Source organism: Parambassis ranga, unplaced genomic scaffold (assembly GCF_900634625.1).
Source record: "Parambassis ranga unplaced genomic scaffold, fParRan2.1 scaffold_33_arrow_ctg1, whole genome shotgun sequence".
Classification (NCBI taxonomy): Eukaryota; Metazoa; Chordata; class Actinopteri; family Ambassidae; genus Parambassis; species Parambassis ranga.
The window spans coordinates 439,768-462,341 of NW_021144803.1; the positions used below are offsets into that span (position 1 = coordinate 439,768).

Consider the following 22,574-nt stretch of genomic DNA (forward strand, 5'->3'; position numbering starts at 1 on the left):
CCTGCCAGCTACACTACAAAAGTAAAGCCAAGCACTTTTGGATTGCGTTAGCTGGCGGCGAGCTGCGCTCTCAGTGTGTTAAGGATGAATTCAACGTGCCTGTGTAGAAAACTCCAAGTACTAACCGTGTTCACCACTTACCTCTGACAGCTATATGACGCAACCATAGACGTTAGCTACAACGAATGCTAACTAATCTTAGCTGCTTGTAGCCTGTCTACCCCAACGTGAACAATGACTGACATTTCTTCTTAAGCTCAAGGTCCATTTATCTTAAGGCATGCACATTGTTTCACATAAAGATAATAAACTTATTGAATAGAAGACAGAAAACTTACCAACAGTAGTTTCAAGCAGAGGCAGATGACGGGTAGGACAGAGGCTGATGTCCTGAATAAAGTAAAGGCTGCACGTAGACATTTTAAGCCAGTGATACCCTCGGCAATAATAAGGAATGTCAACTCACTACTGAATAAGATGGATGAGCCGGTAGATCTTACTTTCACTCCTGCCTTACAGCCCCTGTACTTCTTCCTCAGCTCTCCCGGGACGTTGTGCTGCATTCCAACGTAGGTCCTCAGTGCAAAGACTTCTTCTCTTGAATAAACAATATCAGTTGTAGATTGCTTCTAGGAGTTTGAGCAGACTGCTGTTTACAGGGTCTAAGTTGGAATATGAACTTGTTTGGGTTAAAGATAATTGCTATAAATGTAAACATAAGACAGACCTTCAATCTACTGAAGCTGAAAGAAGAGGGCTCGTCCGGGATTTGAACCCGGGATCTCTTGCACCCAAAGCGAGAATCATACCCCTAGACCAACAAGCCACATGTGACCTCTTTTTTTTCATGTTTCAGTCGTTGCAAGAACAACACAAAGCACATGTTTTTCTTAGCTTGACATTGGTAAAGATATGTACAAAGATTTCTGGTTCGGAATGTGTTGAACAGGGACTTGAATCCTGGGCCCTCAGATTAAAAGTCTGAGTTCCTTCAAGATCCACCCACAGAGATCCTGAACACATAAAACTCAGATTCCCAACCAGAATAGTAGCAGAACTGAAGACACCACTTGGAGGAGTGTCTTCAAAAACCAATCCTTGAGTCCAATGTACCAACCAGCACACAGTAAGTGAAACAGGCATGTCCATGCTTCAACAATGAAAACACAGATTGGCCGTACGGGGATTGAGCTAACCGGCCCTATTGACTAACTTGACTGTTATTCTGGATTTCTGCATTTCATTCCAAAATTTTGACTTTCATTAGGGAATGCTTTTCATTCTGGAATGGTGTCTTTTATTCCGCAAATCTGCTTTTCATTCTGTTATGCTGACTTTTGTCCTGGAATGTTGCCTTCCATTTTGGAACACACACTTCCATGACATCACAGGCCGCTGTCGGGTTAGGGGTTTAATCCCAGAATTTTGTCTACCATTCTGGAATCCTGCCTATCATTATGGAGTGGGTGGATGGATGTCTATTCCAGGATGCTGTCATTCTAGATTTCTGCCTTTCATTTGGGAATGCTTTCTTCCATTCTGGGATGCTTTTCATTCCAGAATGATGTCTTGCTGACTTCTGTTGCACTATACAGAGTGTTATTCGGAAATTCTGCCTATCATTCCGGAATACTGATGTCTATTCTGGAATGCTGCCACTTATTCTGGATTTCTGCCTTTCATTCTGGAATTTTGAATTTCATTCTGGAATGCTTTTCATTCTGAAATGCTGCCTTTCATTCTGCAAATCTGCTTTTCGTCCAAGGCGCTGTGTTAAGGTTGTGGTCTCCACTGGAGGACAACCCTGAGACAGAAACTGGTACAGCCAAAGGATGAAACTCCCAGGGAGAAACACAGCAATGTGATATATGCAGTCCAATGCAGTGAGAAATGCTCTGATCTGTACATTGGAGAAACTAAACAACCACTCCACAGAAGAATGGCTCAGCACAGGAGAGCCACCTCCTCAGGACAAGACTCAGCTGTTCACCTCCACCTCAAAGAGAAAGGACACTCCTTTGAGGACAACAATGTTCACATTTTAGACAGAGAGGAAAGGTGGTTTGAAAGAGGAGTCAAGGAAACATCTATGTTAAGCTGGAAAAACCTTCCCTTAACAGAGGTGGTGGCCTCAGACACCATCTTTCTACCACATACAATGCAGTGATTCCATCCATTCCCAGGAAGTCTGCACATACTCACAGTAAGAACAAAGGGCTGTCAACCAGTCCCCCGCCGGCAGTCTCATAGTCGTTAGCCAGTCATTAGACACACCTGGCCCAGTCAGCCAGATCATCACAGGTAACTATGGAAACATTTAGTGCTATTGTTTGTGAGTTTTACCCAGACCCACCCACATAGGTCTGTAACCACATATAAACTATGTTTCCCACCAAACAGTTAGAACTGATGAAGCTGCTTGGAGGAGCAGAGAAACGTCTTCAAGAAAACTCTACAAGTCCAGACACCTTGCTTCAATCTTCTCTACAAACATGCCAAAGCAAGAGTTTTGAAGGTCTTAACCACTAGTCTTAAGTTGGAATGTTTACGACACATGTCAAAACTTGTAATTCACGCGTGTTATTTCCCATAGACTCCCATGTTAAAATGTCCAACTTCACAGCAGAAATGAACATGTTTACAGCCTGGTACAAAAAAACATTCTGGTCTCAGATGATAGGTTCTCTTCTAGTGTCAATTGTATGGGGGATTAATTTTTATTACAACTCACTCGTTTTGAGTGACAGACTAGAACTGTATCAGCTATAATTCAATTGCTATAGTTTAATCCTCATGTTCTTACCCTCATGTCTCCATCCAGACAAGACCGATGTACTGCCGCATAAATGTACAGGTTCCTGTTCTTCAAACCTTTTTCAATGATCATGACACCACCCAAGACTTTCGGCTGAGCAGAGAGTCCCTGGCGGTGCTGCTGGAGCTTCTACACCAGGAAAGAATACACGGATGGGGTGCCACAATAGAGACCTTGGTTTTCCTCTTCTGGCTGGCGAGTGGGACATCCTGCAGAGTGGTGGCAAGGGTGTTCGGGATGCCTCGCTCCACTGTTCACTGCATCGTCCATCGGGTTACTGAGGAGGTGGTGGCTATCTGCCACAAGGTCATCTACCTCCCCAAGACCGCAGAAGACCTGGCGGCAGTAACCCAGGGGTTTGCAGGGCTGGCGAGACACAGAGCTTTCTGCAAAGCTGCTGGAGCAATCGACGGCTGCCATGTGAGGCTCAAGCCTCCAAGCGGCCCTGATGGTCACTGCTACCGCAACAGGAAACTGTTTTCCTCCATTTTATTGCAGGCAGTGTGTGACCATCAGGGCCGCTTGATTGACACGTACGTGGGCTGGCCGGGGTCGGTGCACGACTCCAGAGTACTCCGGCACAGCCCACTGTACAGGCGTGGCATCTACCCTCCTCCAGGGCACTTCATCTTGGCAGACGGCGGGTACCCATGTCTCCAGCATCCACTCCCCCTCATCACTCCCTACAAGCAGCCGGTACAAGGTGTGGCAGCCCAGCGCTTTAACAGCCGTCATTCCAGGGCACGCTCCATCATAGAGCGTGCCTTTGGAATGATGAAGACGAGGTGGCGAGCCATCTTCCTTCAAGCGCTGGAGGTGCACCACACCTTTGTGCCTCAGGTATGTCACTACACAAGAGAATTATTGCCTATTGTTTAATGGTGAATACCTTTTAGGTAATTATATAAAATTGAATTACAATTAAGAATTAAGAAATCGTTTTCTTCTTCTTTTCCACAGATTCACAAAAAGTGGCATAATTTAATGTGATCCGAATATTACATTTATACTTTGGTCTTTGTACATGATTTGGGTTAATTTACGTAACTTTTACATACAAATGCAATATGCTTAGTGAATACAGCCTCAACCGTTACCTCCAGCCGACTGTGGCCGTATTTTTGGCCCCGGTAAAAAGGTGGTCGTTTTCACCCCCGAGTTTAATTAGCTCCTCTGTCTGTTCCTTGCTCCCTACAACAGAATTACATGTAAAGCATATTTTTTTGGAATGTCAACAGGCGAAATCATATAATAACGATAATATTGCTCCTCAGGTTAACTACGCTTTATACTATATTAAATGATATTGTATTAACTATTGAATCAAAACGTTTACAGTATTAACTGGGCTCACAACACATCGTTATAATTGTAAGAGGAGTGAACAGTTAACTAACGTATGAGAACAAATTTACCTGAGACACAGCCCTGATGTGAGGTACACGATTATCAGCACAGTTACATACGGTATAAGTTAACATCCAACACATTGGAAAGTGACGGCTTTTCATGTTACGTGAGCGATCGTATCAACAGGTTAGCTTACAACGCATCACATTCCGGTGTTAGCGTTATTCACGTCATGTTTTTAAAATAAAACTTACATTTTTCGAAATGCTATGCTATGCTATGATGATAAAAAAAGACCCCCTGAAATCCTAGCCTTAAGCAAAAAGCGTGTTACTTACATTTAAATGTGTATTCAGCGCCGCTGACGCTGCTGCTGCTTGCATTGCCCGCCATTGTTGGGGAAAAAAAATAAGCCCGCAAAGCATCTTGGGATATGTGAGGCCACGAAGGATGGTAGCGATGCATCCTCCGAATTCAGGCAAAAGGAGGATGCATTTGGAGGATGCATTTTAAGGACCCTTCGACTTTTGGCGAATTGGGACAGCCTCTGCGCAGCGTTGTGACGTAAGCGGCCTTAAAATGCGCACTCAGGAGGATGCAGACCCTGAATTGGGACACAGCTTCTGAGTCTGTTGGTCCTGCTCTTGGGGAGGAGCAGCCTGTGACTGTTCTGGCTCCTCTGAGCACTGATGACAGTGTGCAGAGGATGACTGGCATCGTCCACAATAGCCAGGAGTTTTCTTAGTGTTCTCCTCTCTGCCACTGTCACCAGGGAGTCCAGCTTCATGCCGACCACAGAGGAGACACAGGAGTTTCCTGCAGATGTTGAAGGCTCCCAGTCTTTGCAGGAAGTACAGACGGCTCTGGCCCAATCCAGCAAGCTGGACTGGACATGCTGTACAGATCACCTGTACAAGAAGATTTTTCTTAACTTATCCTTTGCTGTCTGTACCTGCTGTTGCAAAAATGCAATTTACCCATTGTGGGACTAATAAAGGTTTCTTAATCTTAATCTTAAGACTGTCTGGAGGACACACAGAGTGGACATGGGTCACAGAGTGCTGCTGCTGTTTGTGTCTCTGCAGCATGGGCAGCTGCTCCTGCTCCACTCGTCACCGGCTGATTGTTCACACCTGTGATCAGTCATCAGCCAATCCTGCTGCAGCTTCCATCTAGTATATGTGTCCAATGGAAGCTGAGCAACATGTCAGCTACACACATAGAAACACTACACATAGTTTGTCATATAAATAACATGGATTGAATCATGTTGTACAGTCAATGGAAACAAAAAGCACTGAGAGTGGTGCTGGTAGTGCAGCAGTGGATGGAGGCTGAAGTGCTGCCACCTAGTGTCAATATTTGGTATTAACTCTGACTACATATTCCACCTTTAACTCTCTGCCATATATACTGTGCCATGTGTGAAGTGATAATAAAATGTGAATGTGAATTTATTGTAAAGAACTTTACTTATTATCCCTGTTATAAGTGAGCAGTGTGTGTGTGTGTTTGATGGAGTGTGTAATGTCTGCTCAGTGTTACTGATGCTGCTGTGTGTGATCTGAAAACTGATCAAACTGTGATGTGTCTGATGCTGACAGAAGAATCAGAGGTCAGACAGTCGGATCCTCCTCTGTGACACCTTTAACATCATATCAGAAATCTCTGTCTGCATCTGGTACATGCAGCTGATCACCAGCAGGGGGCTCACTGCTTTGCTGTCACTCAGTGTAACAATGGAACTGTTAGAATGATGGTGCGGCTCACACAGGTGTGTGTGGTTGAGGTTAATCAGTGCAACAATGTCAGCTTCTCTCTACAGACTGTGAGAGAAACAGTCTGACTGAAGACAGGAGGAGGCAGAAATGTCACTGTGTGGATGTCAGCTGCCAGAAAACACCACAGAAGAAGAAGAAGAGGCAGAGGAAGAAGAAGAACAGAGAGGGGGAAGTGTTTGTGGTGACGGTGGATTGGAGTAAAGCTCAGCTGCTACAACAGAACAGTTTCTGAACACATGTGTAGCCACCAAAACTACACAGGAGGGTCCTGGCAAAACTGACATCAATGCTAGACAATGAGTCCACCCCCTGCAGGACACCCTGTCAGCCCTGCAGAGCAGCTTCAGTGGCAGACTGCTCCACCCTCGGTGTGTGAAGAAGAGATACAAAAGGTCTTTCCTTCCTGCTGCTGTCAGACTCTATAATAAACACTTCTGATAGGTGCAATACTCACACACCACAGTGTGCTTTTATTTTACTGTTATTTATTTAGTTGCACTATGTACAGTTTATAAACCACTTCTACCTCCACTCACCTGTGCAATAACTGTTAATATGTAAACTGTTTATAATGTATATATCTTTTTATTGGTAGTCTATTTTATGATGTATATATCTTTCTCTTAACTTATCCCTTGCTGTCTGTATGCCGTTGCAAAAATGCAATTTCCCCATTGTGGGACTAATAAAGGTTTCTTATTCTTAATCTTAATCTTACACCTGGTACAACAAAGGATCACAGTGAGTGGAGGACCAAGGCTGGAACCAGAGGACCAGAGCTGAGCTCTGGAGGCCAGAGAAGTCCTCCTGCAGCCTCTGCTGAGTTTGTTCCTTTTGGCCCTCTGTTCTTTGTTCTTGCTGATCTTTTTGCAGTGTTTTGCTGAACATATCATGTGAGAATGTTTTTGACATAGCAGCCTGTATTTTGGATTATTATGTTGGACTTTCTCTGGACACTTTATTTTGGCTGTTTGTTTAGTTTCCAGGATCATCATTTCACTGTGATTCAGATAAAATTCAGATCACAGAAAGGCCTTCCTGTTCTCACTTCAGTGAATGAATTATGGTTTTGTATTTTCATTGGTCACCGAAGAAACAGTGGTGGAATTGTAACCTTTTAAATGGGATTCTGTTTGGTTACCATAGAAACCACTGAGGAGGCACTGATGGCTGTGGGGCTGTTGGGGTTGCTGCTGCTGAGTGGAGTCGTTCTGGTGGTCATTATGATGGAGATGCTGCAGAGTGGGTTCGTTGTGTTGGTGGTTGTGATGGGATGGTGGTCCCTGATGGGGTGCTGCCGAGTGGGGTCATTGTGGTACAGGTTAGGGGTGTGAAGTGGTCCCTCTCAAACCTGCAGTAGAAAGTCTTGAGGTCGCCAGCAGTGGGGGAGGTCGCCTCCTGTGGTTTGTGATCTCCACACTGATGCATGGTCGTTAGCAGAAAAGCTGTTTTTCAACTCTTCTGAGTATTCCCTTTTTCCTAACCCTTTTTGCCACCTTGATTTCCTTGGTGAGAGGGTTTCTGGTCTGCCTGTACACTGTCAGAAAAAAGGGTACAACTGAGGTCCATTTTTGTTCCCTAAGGTACAACTGCTGATGATTTACCATCACAGGTTCCAAACTGATTCCCATGGTACTTAAATGTACCCTTTTGTGTCAAAATGGTACATTTAAGATTTAAGAAGATTTAGATCTTAATGAATGAAATATTCCAGGTGAAAATCTTCATTCAAGTAGAATATGTTGACAACAAATTAACATAAAAATGATCAATGTAAATCAAAATTATTCATCTGTGGAGATCTGGATTTGGAACCATACACAAAATAAAAGTGGAAAATCACATCACAGGCTGATCCAACTTGAGTGGAAATTGTCAATGTCAAAATGAGGATCAGTAGTGTGTGTGACCTCCACGTGCCCTGAGGACCTCCCTGGCATCTCATCCTGGTACCTAATAGCAGTTAGGGTACAAATATCTACTCTAAATACTCTACACAATAACTTTATACAAGTCATACAATTATTTAATTTTTCCATCATGATGATCTGCAGCTTATAGGTAGTCTGGCAGATAAAAAAGTGCGTTGGGAGGAAACAGTCCAACATTTGGATAACATGGCCAATAATGTAGCAGGTGATATGCTTCTATCTGCTGGATACATAGTATACCTGGGACCCTTTACTGTAAGTTTGTTGTACCTTAGTGTGGCATATTGAAAATGTTTCTCTACAGTATATGTGCATATTTCAATGTATGCCTTTGTCTCTGTCCATGTGCCTGCATAATTGAATATATTTGTGATGGCCACAGCAGCATTTCTTTGTATTTTATTTCATTTCAGCGAGAGTACAGGTCAGCCATGGTCGATGAGTGGCTTCACTGTTTCCAACAGATGAGTGTTCCACACACTGATTGGGACAATCTCATCAACACCCTTGAAGATCCTGACAAGATCTGCTCCTGGCAGGTCAGAGGCTCGTCATTGCTGACCTTCAGGGCTGAAGACAGATTTAATTTGGGCTTACTATTTCTGTCCTAGAACTTTATATTTGACAGACTTATTTTTTTATGATTTTAACCATCCTGTTAAGAGGAAATAGGCTCTTACTCATCTGAAACATTTGGGTGCAGGAATTGCTTTTATCCAAGAAACACATCTCAGGAGTTTGGATAATGCTCGTCTTAAATGTGGGTGGGTGGGTCAGCTATTTCACTCAAACTTTCAAGGGAAAGCTCGGGGTGTTGCAATATTGATACATAAGGATGTTTCTTTCATGCCTTCTACAACACTAGCCGACTCAAATGGCCGTTATGTTATTGTGACTGGCAAACTCTTTAATCTCAAAGTTATTTTAGCTAATATATATATATGCTCCAAATTTTGATGACCCACAGTTTTTCTCCCGCATCATTAAATTGATCCCTTGTTTAAATTCACACCTGCTCATTCTGGGGGGAGATTTGAATCTGTGTCTGGACCCAGGGATGGATCGGTCATCGGTTAGGCCTGGTTATCCCATATCAAAATCTGCCTCTTGTCTAGAGACATTTCTTTCAAACTATGGTATCTCAGACATCTGGTGTTTTTTTCATCCACAGGACAGGAAATATTCTTTTTTTCTCCCATGCTCATCAAACGTACAGTAGAATTGACTATTTTTTCTTCAGATATTCTTTCATGTGAATATCAACCTATAGTAGTTTCTGATCATGCCCCTCTTCTACTCAAATTGAATATCACTGATACCAGGACTCCCACCCGAATCTGGAGGTTTAACTCTCTCTTATTATCGGATGAAGAATTTGTGCGTTTTCTTTCAGATCAAATTTCCTTATATTTAGATATTAATATGACACCAGATGTTTCTGTTTTGACTGTTTGGGAAGCCCTTAAGGCATACTTGAGAGGCCAGGTAATATCTTTTGTGGCTAAAAAGAAAAGAGATTCTAAATGAAAACAAATGGAGCTGGAAAGACAAATAGCTGACTTGGATAACAGACATTCACAAAGTCCTCCTCCTGATCTATACAAACAACGACTTCAGCTTGGTGCAGATCAAGAGACCCTCAGCCTCCCTAGAAGCAACCTCACTCATGCCCCCTCACTGGGAGTGATGCAGCCACAGGTTGTGTGTGTCTGTGTGTCATGGGGTGTTTAAAGCAGGTGGAGGTGAGTAGGAGAGAGAGGCAGGCCTCCACAGAGCTAGTGTGCAGGCCTGGAAGAGAAAAACAGCTCACGTCAAGAAAAGAATCAGATGTCAGACAGTCGGATCCTCCTCTGTGACACCTTTAACATCATATCAGAAATCTCTGTCTGCTTCTGGTACATGCAGCTGATCACCAGCAGGTGGCTGTTCTGTGTGTTAGAAATGCATGAATAAACAGCAGCTTCATGTTGATGCAGGACGTATGAGGGCGGAACACTGATGAGATGAAAAGATTCAGAGGAAAAGGCAGAAAGAGCAGAGCTGATAAGTCACATGACTGATGCACTGACACGCTCTCTAGTCAGCTCCTCCACCAATCAGGCGCTGCCTCGCTGCTCATGCAGCCAATCAGGTTGTAGCAGTACATTTAAAGCTTTCCTCTCTCTGCTGTCAGCTGTCATTCCAGATCACCTTTGAGAGCAGAACCCCCCAGAGGGCTGGACCTGACTGCTGTCCTGATAAAGACCTGAGGAAGACTGTTTGGAGGACACACAGAGTGGACATGGGTCACAGAGTGCTGCTGCTGTTTGTGTCTCTCTGGAGCTCCGGTAGGACTCTGCTTCCATGACGGATGTCTTTATAAGAGCTGGGAGAAGAGTGTGTGTGTGTTTATATTTGTTTTCTTCACTGACAATCTTATTACGGATAATGCTGCTAAGGATCACAGTGGAATTAGTCTGATTGTTTTTAAAGTTGTTATTATAGCAGTTTATGTTCACTGTGTATGCAAGTCCACACTGGATGTTCCTTTTTTAGGATTAACATTTATGGAGCCCCGAAAGGGAAATTTGCAATTTATTTATTTATATTTCACGCTGTATTTATTTCATCCCTAATATGCAAATCTCCTTTTAAGATACAAATCATAAAATACACAGTCCTTCTCTGGATAACTACAAACTTCACTACATCCAGTGGTTAAACAGACTGAGCCCTGTTGTTGCTGCTGTCAGCTACAGGGAGACATAAACACAGCGTGAACTGAATCAATATGAATTAAAATGGAGGAAACCTTTATTTGACCCACAAAGCAGAAATTAAATCAATACATGTAACATTCAATGAAAACATGTGGCAATAAATGAATGACTAATATGCCACCATATGAACGATCTGGCACCGCCTGGCTGCGGCTCCAAGCAGATGAAGGGAGGTTGGTGAGAGGTGATGAGGGTGATGAAGATGATGATCTGTTCTTATTGAGGGTGATGAAGATGATGATCAGTTCTTATTGAGGGTGATGAAGATGATGATCTGTTCTTATTGTCTAAACAGGAACAGTTGAAGCACAGCTTGCAGCCCCTGTATCTCAGGCTTCTCAGCTTCTCTTCAGATGTTTGGATGTTTCTGCTGGAACCTCTCATTTAATGACTCACATTTAGAACTTTTGACTTTATGTGGAGGATGGATTGATTTTGGAATGAGGATGCTTCAACACTTCAGGACTGCTTTGAAGTGACTGACTGGCAGGCACTCTGTGAACCCCACAGCCAGGACATTGATGAGATCACAGAGTGCATGACTGGATACATAAACTTCTGTGTGGACAGTGTTGTTCCAGTTAGGACAGTGAATTGTTACCCCAACAACAAGCCAAGGGTGACTAAGGACATTAAAGCCATTTTGAATAGAAAAAAGAAGGCATTCAAAGAGGGCGACAGGCAGGAGGTGCGAGCTACACAGAAGGACCTGAGAATAAAAATCAGGGAGGCCAAGGAGAAGTACAGGAGGAAGCTGGAGTGGAAACTTCAGCAAAACAACACAAGAGAGGTGTGGAGTGGCATGAGGACCATCACTGGTTACAGGTGGAGCAGCAGGGGTGGAGTTAATGGCAGTGTGGAAAGGGCCAATGAGCTGTATCAGTTTTTTTAGTGACCCCAGTTCACCCTGCTAACGACTCTTCAGCAGCTGAGCGACAACGACCAGCCACGTCACCTGCCCTCTCTTCTCCCACAGCTCATCCAGATGGCCCTGCTCGCACCTCGTCCTCAGACCCCTCGGCTGACAGTCATCACCTGGGAGTTACTGGTTCCCCACCTCCACCGATCACCTTCACCACAGAGCAGGTGAGAAGACAGGAAGTCATTCCGGCCCATCTCTATCAAACTACTGTCTGTAACAAACAAGAATTTCCCCTAAAAAAAAGTAATTTCTGATTCTGTAACCTGCGATTCCACCACTAGATGTCAGCATTGCACAGCATTGGTGGTTCAGTTCAGATTGAGAGAATGCAAAGAGTGTGTGAAGATGTCATCAAAGCAAAAAGCTGGCTGCTTGGAAGAATGTCAAACATCAAACATATTCTGCTTGGTTTAACACTTTGTGTTCACTGCATCATTACACATGTGTTCCTTCATAGCTCTGATGTCTTCAGGATGAATCTACAATGTAGAAAGTCATAAAAACAAAGACAAACCACTGAGTGACTTTTGACTGGTACTTGTCATCATATGTCCTCTCTGTAAACAGCAGCTTCCCTGAGGGGAAACTCAGCTTATAAATGATGCTGTAACCTCTGGGACTTGATCTGCTGGGTGGAAGTCCACTACATTATCCATCCATACTCATCCATCCAGCTGAGATACTGAATGTGGGTTTTCATTGGTTGTCCGTTATAACCATCAAAATTAAAATAAATAAACACTTGAAATATTTCAGTCTGTGTGGAATGAATGTTTGCATTATACAGCTTTCAGTTTTTGAATAGAATTACTGAAATAAATCAACCTTCTGATGATATTCTAATTATATGACCAGCACCTGTAGTGGTGTTTTGCTGCAGCCTGTGGGGTCACCATAGAAACAAAGCTATTTTATTTTGCTTAGAGAGCACTTAAGAGCACTCCCTAATACTTGTTCTTGTTTCCTGAATAATGAGTACTAGCAGGACATACCAGCATGGACAGCAGAGGATTCCATGTTATAACTGGATCATCCAGCACAAGCAGCAGGATTCAGCACCACAGCCTCCTTCATGGCCTTCAGTCCATTAATGACTACAGCTGGACCAATGAACAGACTGTGGACTTCTCCATAGACTTAACTGTGTAGAAAGGACACCAGGATAACTGTTGAAACAAAAGGTTCCACTGAGATTTGAACTCAGATCGCTGGATTCAGAGTCCAGAGTGCTAACCATTACACCATGGAACCTCCTCTGTGAGTAAACTTGCCTGGAAGAGAACCAGAGACCTGTCTTGTCCAGATGGTCTGTCTTTCCAGAAATGGAGTCTGTCAGTTGTTAAAATGAGTGAGCTGATGTCCAGGTGTAGAACAAAGGAGCTCCTGCTAGCAGTGGTGCAGTTTGTACCTACCAGCTTCAAATGAAGACAGAAGTGTCCTCTGCGGTCTCACACAGCACGACAGTAGATCCTTAATCAATCAGTGCTCATGCTAACGGCTAACAGCTCAATGTCCTTACTGCAGATCTGTTCTTTGACAGTGATGTGTCCAGGATTACACCATCTATCATTAACAAACAATACCAGCCCCCCTCCTTTCCTCTGACCGCACTCCACTGTCCTGTCTGTCCTCGCCAACTGAAATCCATTTAGCGCAACGTTAGAGTCCAGTGTTAGCACCATTTCAGTAAACAACAGCATGCTACACTGACGATATTCCCTCTGGTGCTGGGTCAGCGCCGTCAGCTCGTCCATCTTATTAGTGAGAGATCAAACATTCCCAGTGATGACCAAGGGGAGTACAGGTTTATAACATTTCCTGGAATGATGCGCAGCTCCGGCACAGGTTCCCCGTCGTCTTCTCCTCCTTATGTCTCGGGGAACGTCGGGTCTCTTGCTGTGCAGCACCGCTGTGTCCCTGAGGGCTAACAGCTGATCCCTGACTGAGAATCTTCATCAACATGTTGCCAATCACTTTGGGAAGGACACCCTACGATTGGTGAGGGAACATGAAAAGACCTCTAGGAAACTGGCAGACTACAGGAACCACCTACGCTTCAGCCTGAGATGCAGACAGGAAAAGTTAACCCCGAACAGCCTACGTCTCGGATCCACTGTCAAGGGCCACAGAGCAGACACCATCCTGCAGAAAGCCCAGAACCAACTCCTCAACGAAAGGATCAGACAGATCAACTTCACCATAGACACCCTCATGGTCACCACGGAGCAGACAAGATCACAGCTTGCCACCCTCCTACCCAGCGAAGTCATGGATGAAGTCATCAAACTGACTGAAAAAGTCCAGACGGCACAGCACACCAGGGGTAAGGAACGACAAAAACGCAAATTCCATAAATTGAAAACTGTTTTCTCTGTTAAAAATGCAGCTAACCTTCACACATGGAGGAGGGAAGACCACTCACTGCCACAGCAGGACACCCAGGACAAATGGGTAAAGAACCTTTCAGACAGACAACTGAGCCAGCCGGAAAAAGACGTGTTGGCCAAAGGACTCAACTTTGCCATCTCACCAGAGCAGATTCCAGTGGTGGACCTCATCACAGCCACAGAGTCAGCCATCAAGAACAACAACCTGACAGACACAGAAGCTGAGCAACTCCGCTTGAAGGTCACAGCCACACTCTCCACTGCTAAAGCACCGCCATCCAAGCTCTCCAGCGATGAAAGGAAGGCCCTGATTGCACTACAAAAGGACCGGGACATCACCATCTTATCAGCAGACAAAGGAAGATGCACAGTGGTGCTCAACACACAGGACTACCACTCCAAAGTGACAGATCTCCTCAGTGACACAGCCACATATCAGATACTGAAGAGGGACCCCACCGGAAACTACAAGAAGAAACTAGTCAGCTACCTACAAAAACTGGAGAAGGACCAAATCATCAACCGCAAGCTCTACTTTCGACTGTATCCTGGGGAAGCCACTCCACGCCTGTATGGACTCCCCAAGATACACAAGGAAGGAGTCCCCCTCAGACCCATCGTCAGCAGCACAAACTCAGTCACATACAACGTGGCTAAGCACTTGGCTGAACTCCTGACACCACTGGTAGGACTTTGTGAACAAGGTAGAGAAGATCCGAATGGACCCAGACGACACTATGGTCTCATTTGATGTCACCTCCTTGTTCACCTGCATCCCTACATCAGAAGCCACAGAGATGGTAAGGACGTGCCTCACACAAGACAGCACACTCAAGGAGAGAACCAACCTAACGCCAGACCACATCTGTGACCTGCTGGACCTCTGCCTGACCACCACTTATTTCCAGTACAATGGGAACTTTTACAGACAGAAGCACGGCTGTGCGATGGGATCACCTGTGTCTCCTATTGTGGCCAACCTCTACATGGAAGAAGTGGAGAGAAGAGCCCTGAGTTCCTATCCTGGAACCACCCCCACCCACTGGTTCAGATATGTGGATGACACCTGGGTCAAAATCAAGACCAACGAAGTGGAACGGTTCACAGAACACATCAACGCAGTGGATAACAACATCAAGTTCACTCGCGAGGACACCAAGGACAACAATCTGGCCTTCTTGGACTGCACAGTACATATTGAGGAGGACAGGAGCCTCAATGTGGAAGTGTACAGGAAACCCACACACACGGACCAGTACCTGTTGTTTGATTCACACCACCCACTGGAACACAAACTGGGAGTCATCAGGAACCTGCAGCACAGAGCACAAACTGTACCCACCAGCTCAGAGGGGAAAAAGAAGGAGCAACACCACATCAGGAAGGCCCTGCAAACCTGTGGCTACCCGAAGTGGGCACTCATTAAAGCCACAAAAACAAGACCCCCCAACAACAAGAAGAAGGACAACACCAGGCGGAGAAAGAACACCTCCATTCCATATGTGTCAGGAGTATCAGAGAAACTCCGCAGGATCTTCAACAACCATGACATCCCGGTCCATTTCAAACCGATGACAACACTGAGACAGAGACTGGTTCACCCGAAGGATAAGATTCCCAGGGAGAAACACAGCAATGTGATATATAGTCCAGTGCAGTGAGGAATGCTCTGATCTGTACATTGGAGAAACTAAACAACCACTCCACAGAAGAATGGCTCAGCACAGGAGAGCCACCTTCTCAGGACAAGACTCAGCTGTTCACCTCCACCTCAAAGACAAAGGACACTCCTTTGAGGACAACAATGTTCACATTTTAGACAGGGAGGAAAGGTGGTATGAAAGAGGAGTCAAGGAAGCCATCTATGTTAAGCTGGAAAAACCTTCCCTTAACAGAGGTGGTGGCCTCAGACATCATCTTTCTACCACATACAATGCAGTGATTCCATCCATTCCCAGGAAGTTTGCACATACTCACAGTAAGAACAAAGGGCTGTCAACCAGTCCCCCTCCGGCAGTTTCATAGTCGTTAGCCAGTCGTTAGACACACCTGGCCCAGTCAGCCAGAACATCACAGGTAAGTATGGAAACATTTAGTGCTATTTTTTTTAAGTTTTACCCAGACCCACCCACATAGGTCTGTAACCACATATAATAAGATAATAATAATATAAGAAACATCAGTGCATCATGACTTCAGCTCCATTCAAAGCTTTAGGAGGCTTCATGGCCTCCATCACTCCATAAGACTGTTCCATCTGTTCTGCATCTCTGATATGTGCTGGGACGTGGTCGCTTGGATGTTTCAGTGCAGCTCATCTAGTAATAATGTGTAACACATATATGAACATCAAGCTGATCATGTCATGCTAAACTGAGTCCTTGGAAGAGCAGAAGCTGTGAACGGGCTTCATGGAGCATTGGTAGCGCGCCTGACTTCAGATCAGAAGGTTGCATGTTCAAATCATGTCAGGGTCACTGGTTTTATGTAATTTAGTCCTCTTTCTGTTCACACCAGGTCCACTAGAGCTCTCAGACTCCTCCACTGCACTGAATTCTGGGTAGTTTTCACTTGAAGCAGAATGTCGGCTTTCTCCTGTGTTTTCTGGTTAAATTACTGCACATTCAGGGAAAACAGAGTTAGAGTTAAACAGAGCAAAAAATCCTGAGTTATTGATCTGCGTTCGTTTAGAGAGCCGCAGAGAGCAAGTGTGAAAACACCCTAAATTTGAATCTTAAGTGGGACCAACACTCCCCCGAGTAGCTTCTTCAGTTCTGCAGTGACAATGTTCTTCCTCAGCCAGTTGTTGTCTTTGTCTTGTTGTCTGTGGGTCTTGTTTTTGTGGCTTTGATGACAGCCCAGCTGGGATAGTCACAGGTTTGCAGGGCCTTCCTGATGTGATGTTGCTCCTTCTTCTTCTCCTCTGAGCTGGTCGGTACAGTTTGAGCTCTGTGCTGCAGCCATTGCGACAGCCATCGCACCTCAGAGTGATCCAGCAGTGCCTCATGTTCAGTAGCATACAGTGAGCCGCTTTAATCTCTGGATTGACAGACTTTATCTGCGCAATAACCTACAGAACAGAAAGTCTTCCAAAATATCTCCTTTCCGGGGATAGCACACCAAAACTATCAACTGAGCAGCACTGGAGATGCTCTGCTCTGTTGATTCATCCACCTGAAAGGAAAATTTCTTACATGATCGCAGTCTATCCAGCAGCTTTGCCTGAATGTCAGCTGAGAGATCTTCTGCTCTCCTCCTCACCATGTCATTTGAAAAAGGTACAACTTTAAGTTTATTAGCTGCCTCTGTGCCAAGCAAAAGCTCACACCAGTCACATCTCGTACGGTCACAAAGCCGGGGGCAGCGATGCTGTTTTCCGGGATGTCTGAGTGCAGTCCTTTTTTCTAGCTCTCAGGACAGGAGGTGCTGCAACAGGTATCCACCCTGAAGGACGGCATCACAGGAAGTTAAAAGGCACTTCGACTCTGGTGGGACTCAAACCCAGAACCTTTGAATCACTTCTCCTGTGTTTAACTAGAAGTCCAATGCGCTATCCATTGTGCCACAGAGCCACAAAGCAGTCCGTTTTTTTGTCCTCGAATGAAAGGCAGAAATCCGGAATAAGCAGCAGCATTCCAGAATAGTCATCAGTATTCCGGAATTATACGTAGAATTCAGGAGTAACAGTCAGTATTCTGGCAAGTCAGCAGTCCAGAAGGGAAGGTAACATCAACAGTGGCTCAGTGGTAGAGCAGGGTTGTGTCCTTTACCCACATTGCCTCCAGTGCTGGTCATTGTATGACACTGCTTGGCAGCAGCCTTAAGCAATTTCCCTTCTTAAATTAAAGTATTATTAAAGTATTTTTTTTTAAAAAAAGTGAGCGTAACAGAGGTTACAGCATCACTGAGTTTCCCCTCAGGGAAGCTGCTTTTTACTGCCACCCCTGGATATATGCAGTCCAGTGCGGTCCAGTGAGGCATGCTCTGTTCTGTACAATGGAGAAACCAAACAACTACTCCAAAAACTGGCCTTCAATGTTTGTCAAAGTTTGTCTTCAAACAAGATGCTTATGTTTAAGGCAAAAGCTGTGACAGAAACAAGTTCTTCTTCAAAGATGGTTTGCCAATCCATTGTGCTCTGAACGCGTGGGTTTGAATCCCATCCTCATCGTGTTGTGTTTTAAGTTCAACAGTAAAAACTATGGACAGAGCTTCTGAGACATCGCCCATTTGTTTCTGAAGAGCCGCTTTGAAGCTCGGTGGGAGGCTCTGGGACACTCTGATCACCGCCATGTTGGCAGCGGTGCGTCCGCCAAAACTCAAAATACGGACAAAGAGGGGTAGCACTAGCGGAGTTTAGGGGGCGGGCAATCGTGGAAGCAGGAAACTCGTGCTGTGATATGGCAACCGTCTGTCGCTCAAGCGCCAACGCTCATAATTATGCGTAATTTTAAGTCTGAATACAATCCCACAGCAGCTCATCAGCTGGGTAAAACTCACAAACAATAGCACTAAATGTTTCCATAATTACCTGTGATGATCTGGCTGCCTGTGCCAGGTGTGTCTAATGACTGGCTAACAACTATGAGACTGCTGGTAGACAGCCCATTGTTCTTGCTGTTAGCATGTGACTTGGAGTGAAACTTCCTGGAAATGGATGAAATCACTGCATTGTATGTGGTAGAAAGATGAGGCCACCACCTCGAGAAGGTTTTTCCAGCTTAACATAGATGGCTTCCTTGACTTCCTCTCTGTCTAAAATGTGAACATTGTTGTCCTGAAAGGAGTGTCCCTTCTCTTTGAGGTGGAGGTGAACAGCTGAGTTTTGTCCTGAGGAGGTGGCTCTCCTGTGCTGAGCCATTCTCCTGTGGAGTGGTTGTTCAGATCAGAGCATTCCTCACTGCACTGGACTGCATATATGATATTGCTGTGTTTCTCCCTGGGAGTTTTATCCTTTGGGTGTACCAGTTTCAGTCTCAGGATTGTCCTCCAGTGGAGACTGCAACCTTAACACAGCCGCTTGGACGAAAAGCAGACTTGCAGAATGAAAGGCAGCATTTCGGAATAAAAAGCATTCCAGAATGAAATTCAAATTTCCGGAATGAAAAGCAGAAATCTAGAATAAGTGGCAGCATTCCAGAATAGACATCAGTATTCCAGAATGATAGGCAGAATTCCCAAATAACACTCTGTATTGTGGAACAGAAGTCAGCAAGACATCATTCTGGAATGAAAAGCATCCCAGAATGGAAGAAAGCATTCCCAAATGAAAGGCAGAAATCTAGAATGAGAGCATCCTGGAATAGACATCCATCCACCCACTCCAGAATAATAGGCAGGATTCCGGAATGGTAGACAAAATTCCGGGATTAAACCCCTAACCCGACAGCGGCCTGTGACGTCATGGAAGTCAGCATTCCGACATGGAAGGCAACATTCCGGGACAAAAGTCAGCAAGACAGCATTCTGGAATGAAAAGCATTCCAGATTGAAAGAAATCATTCCAGATTGAAAGGCAGAAATCTAGAACGAGCGGCAGCATACCAGAATAGACATCCATCCATGCCAGAATGGTAGACAAAATTCCGGACTTAAATCCCTAACCTGACAGCAGCCTGTGACGTCATCCAATCAGAGCCAGAGACTGAACCTCCTTAAGGGCAACAGTGGCAGGAAAAAACAGGAAGAACCCCTGTAGGTTTGGTGTAATGTCTCATCATATCAGATGAAATCATCCAATTGGCTTCTGTGGTCTGGGTTAGAATCTAAGTCAGTCAATGTTTTAAATGATTACTTATTTCCCCTCCAGAGGATAAATTATTTAAATGATTACTTATTTCCCCTCCAGAGGAAATAAACAGAACTGTCAGGAGTGGGATTTGAACCCACACCTCCAGTGGAGACTGCGACCTGAACGCAGCGCCTTGGCCATCCTGACATGAAAAGTGTGCTGTCCACAACAAGTTTGGAAAAGCTCAAGGATGAACACTTAATAAACAATCTGAAATCTTCACTGACACTGATGCGGACAGCCAGAGATGAGATGTTTCATCTGGTCACCATATGATGAATCATTCTGACTATTGTAGTACCTTGAGATCTGCCTTTCCCAGGTGTTTTGTCCTTAAGGTGAAGCAGTCTCTGCCTCAGGGTGAAACTGGGTTTGAAATGTGCTGGGACGTTTTATCCTTTGCCTCCTCATTGCACACCAGTTGCTCTCGGTCCAGCGTTTTTAAAATGATAGTTTTTGGAAGTGTCAGGTGGACTGTGCCAGGGTTTGGTCCTCAGACAGTCAATATAAATGGCAGCACTCTGGCTGGTCAAGATGAACTTTTTCATAGAGCTCGTTAACACATCAGACTTGTTAAGTGTAAACGATGGATGGGGCATAAAGTGATCTTGGAGATGAAAAAAACCGTTGTTGGCAGGATTCGAACCTGCGCGGGGAAACCCCAATGGATTTCTAGTCCATCGCCTTAACCACTCGGCCACAACAACCGGCAAAAGGTAACAATGAAGAGTCTGACGACCCAGGTTGGTTCTGTCCATGAGTGCATGGTCTTGTCCAGTTTGTCCTGTCCAGATTGGTGTTGGTGCTCCTTTACTTGTTTTCCATTTCATTCGCAGGTAAATCTGCGCCGACCAGAGTCTCCGTTTGACAGGCAGCTATCACAGAAAGTTGCCGACAGCTGAGCAAGTACTCACGTGCCAACATGGCACAGGTTGAATTGCTTCCAAGCCGGCTGTGTTCACAATCACATGGTCGTTTGAGACTACAAGCCTTCACTGTCAATTCTAAGCTGTTTACTTTATTAGGAAGGTGCTCTACAATTGTCCCAACAAGCAGGGGGAGCACTGAACATAAAACTCTCTTTCTCACATGTTATTGTCATGTGTTTTTGTGAAAGATAAGGCTGACTTGTTTTCTTGCTTCTCTATTTAAACAATCTGAAATCTTCACTGACACTGATGTGGACAGACTGAGAGTGTCTCTGTGCTATCTCAACAAGTCTTGAGCCAGAGATGAGAGTTTTCATCTGCATTCATGGTCACCACATAATGAATCATTCTGACTATTGTGATGCCTTGAGATGAGGTCCAGTATTCTGGAATGGAAGTTACCATTCCAGAATGGAAGGCAACATTCCGGGACAAACATCGGCATAACAGAATGAAGAGCACATTTGCAGAATGAAAGACAGCATTCCGGAATGAAAGTCAAAATTCCGCAATGAAAGGCAGAAATCTAGAATAAGTGGCAGCATACCAGAATAGACATCAGTATTCCGGAAGGATAGGCAGAATTCCCGAATAACAGTCAGTATTATATATTATAATGAAAAGCATTCCAGAATAAAAGAAAGTATTCCCAAATGAAAGGCAGAAATCTAGAATGAGTGGCAGCATACCATAATAGACATCCACCCACTCCAGAATAATAGGCAGGATTCCGGAATGGTAGACAAAATTCCGGGATTAAACCCCTAACCCGACAGCGGCCTGTGACGTCATGGAAGTCAGCATTCCGACATGGAAGGCAACATTCCGGGACAAAAGTCAGCAAGACAGCATTCTGGAATGAAAAGCATTCCAGATTGAAAGAAATCATTCCAGATTGAAAGGCAGAAATCTAGAACGAGCGGCAGCATACCAGAATAGACATCCATCCATGCCAGAATGGTAGACAAAATTCCGGACTTAAATCCCTAACCTGACAGCAGCCTGTGACGTCATCCAATCAGAGCCAGAGACTGAACCTCCTTAAGGGCAACAGTGGCAGGAAAAAACAGGAAGAACCCCTGTAGGTTTGGTGTAATGTCTCATCATATCAGATGAAATCATCCAATTGGCTTCTGTGGTCTGGGTTAGAATCTAAGTCAGTCAATGTTTTAAATGATTACTTATTTCCCCTCCAGAGGATAAATTATTTAAATGATTACTTATTTCCCCTCCAGAGGAAATAAACAGAACTGTCAGGAGTGGGATTTGAACCCACACCTCCAGTGGAGACTGCGACCTGAACGCAGCGCCTTGGCCATCCTGACATGAAAAGTGTGCTGTCCACAACAAGTTTGGAAAAGCTCAAGGATGAACACTTAATAAACAATCTGAAATCTTCACTGACACTGATGCGGACAGCCAGAGATGAGATGTTTCATCTGGTCACCATATGATGAATCATTCTGACTATTGTAGTACCTTGAGATCTGCCTTTCCCAGGTGTTTTGTCCTTAAGGTGAAGCAGTCTCTGCCTCAGGGTGAAACTGGGTTTGAAATGTGCTGGGACGTTTTATCCTTTGCCTCCTCATTGCACACCAGTTGCTCTCGGTCCAGCGTTTTTAAAATGATAGTTTTTGGAAGTGTCAGGTGGACTGTGCCAGGGTTTGGTCCTCAGACAGTCAATATAAATGGCAGCACTCTGGCTGGTCAAGATGAACTTTTTCATAGAGCTCGTTAACACATCAGACTTGTTAAGTGTAAACGATGGATGGGGCATAAAGTGATCTTGGAGATGAAAAAAAACCGTTGTTGGCAGGATTCGAACCTGCGCGGGGAAACCCCAATGGATTTCTAGTCCATCGCCTTAACCACTCGGCCACAACAACCGGCAAAAGGTAACAATGAAGAG

At 44.7% G+C, this 22,574-nt stretch overlaps 4 non-coding genes across 4 annotated transcripts; all 4 read right to left on the reverse strand.

Annotated features, from left to right (window-relative positions):
* Positions 1-754: 754 nt before the first annotated feature.
* Positions 755-826, reverse strand: trnap-ugg (transfer RNA proline (anticodon UGG)). Its single transcript has one exon. It is a non-coding gene; the product is annotated as a tRNA-Pro (tRNA).
* An 11,911-nt stretch (positions 827-12,737) lies between these two features.
* Positions 12,738-12,809, reverse strand: trnaq-cug (transfer RNA glutamine (anticodon CUG)). Its single transcript has one exon. It is a non-coding gene; the product is annotated as a tRNA-Gln (tRNA).
* A 7,552-nt stretch (positions 12,810-20,361) lies between these two features.
* On the reverse strand, positions 20,362-20,443 carry trnas-aga (transfer RNA serine (anticodon AGA)). Its single transcript has one exon. It is a non-coding gene; the product is annotated as a tRNA-Ser (tRNA).
* Positions 20,444-22,469: 2,026 nt separating this feature from the next.
* On the reverse strand, positions 22,470-22,551 carry trnas-aga (transfer RNA serine (anticodon AGA)). The gene has a single exon. It is a non-coding gene; the product is annotated as a tRNA-Ser (tRNA).
* Positions 22,552-22,574: the final 23 nt, after the last annotated feature.